This window comes from Danio aesculapii, unplaced genomic scaffold (assembly GCF_903798145.1).
Source record: "Danio aesculapii unplaced genomic scaffold, fDanAes4.1, whole genome shotgun sequence".
Lineage (NCBI taxonomy): Eukaryota > Metazoa > Chordata > Actinopteri > Cypriniformes > Danionidae > Danio > Danio aesculapii.
Window position 1 is genome coordinate 42,811 of NW_026613684.1, and position 1,626 is coordinate 44,436.

The following is a 1,626-nucleotide window of genomic DNA, read 5'->3' on the forward strand; positions in this document are numbered from 1 at the left end:
GCAGGCAACAAAGGTCAAACAAGCCAGTGGAACAAAGTATCATAAACAAAACAAACGCTAACACAAAAAGTACTCACAAATCTCAATAGAATCTCAGTAGTCACACAAAACAAAAATCTCAAAATTCAGAATTAACACATACAACTCTGGTCTATACCACATACAAAAGTATCAACAAACACAAAGCAAGTGACCAAAAACAAGATGGCTGCCAAGGAAGTAGTGTCATGGCTTTTTAAAACACTGTAGGCCAATCAGGAACAAGCAAGCTGGAAGTGGCCAATTAGATGTGTTCTAAGCAAAACAGAAAAGACAGATGAGACAAGAGAAACATAGGGTTGTAACAGTACAACTTAAGTAAATTTTACAAACAAAAAGTCAATCAAATTTACTTAGAATTCCCCAAGTAAACTTAACATTTCTAATTAAATGTACTAATTATTTTGGTTAATCTTTTACTTGGCAAAGCTTTTGAATATTTACTAGCCTTTTCTGAGTGAAAAACATTTCCAAGCTTTTTTCAAGTAAACCGTACTCCTCATTTTTGACAGTGTAGGAATTGTAGTGTGTCGAGTATGAGATGGGACTCACATATTAGAAATATATGTATTTTGTGCTGGCCACTCTTTGTATAACCCAGAGTTAATTTTTGGTTGGCCATCTGTTTCTAATGAGTCTCCTGTTTTAGCTACTGCAGACTAGTTCAGTAAAAAGAAGGAAAGAAGAAATACAACAGCAATCTGGTAGTGATTGTGCTGCTTTAGCAATTTTGGGGTTAATAATTGTGAGATTATTGTAACAGAGAAATACTGGGAAATCTCTGTAGACTGAAGGCATTTCATGTCGTTCAGCATTATCTTACAATGTCAGCAAAATCACCGGTTTTGTCATCACTTTAGACATAGCACAAGTGAATCATTCAAATAGCTCTAAGGTGACGTTTGTGAAGTAGCATTGCTTTCTGCTGTTCTGACTGTCAGCTGCAGATGTGAATGAATGGCAGAAGAAAGTAGTTCCTCATACAAAAGGGCATGGCTATGAGTCTGATATTGCTCATATATATGTCAGAGAGATGAAAGAGTGTGTTTTCTACAGGTGGTTTGTCAAGCCCACTCATCTGTGTGAGGCACACTCATAATTGCATAAAGGATAGTAGTTAATAGAATGTATTGTGGCAAGCAAAACTTAATTTATCTTTATTTCTATAGCGCTTTTACAATGTAGATTGTGTCAAAGCAGCTTAACATAGAAGTTCTAGTAAATTGGAACTCTGTTAGTCCAGTTTTTAAAAGTTCAGTTTAGTTCAATTCAGCGTGGTTTAATTTTCCAAAATCCAAATCCATCAATGTGCAGCTCCACAAGTCCCAAACCAAGCAAGCCAGTGGCGACAGTGGCAAGGAACAAACTTCACCAATTGACTAAAGTGAAGGAAAAAAACAAAACCAAAAAGTGTTACCATAAAAGCAGTGTTACCATATGGCTCCTATACAATGATGTTAGTTTGTCTTATGTTAGTCTGTTCATAAAATTGCATCATCAGGAGCCATGGGTATTCAATTTGTTTTGATTATGGGTAACATTTTGATGGTCCATTTGAGTACTAGTAGACTGTCTGCTTAATATCTG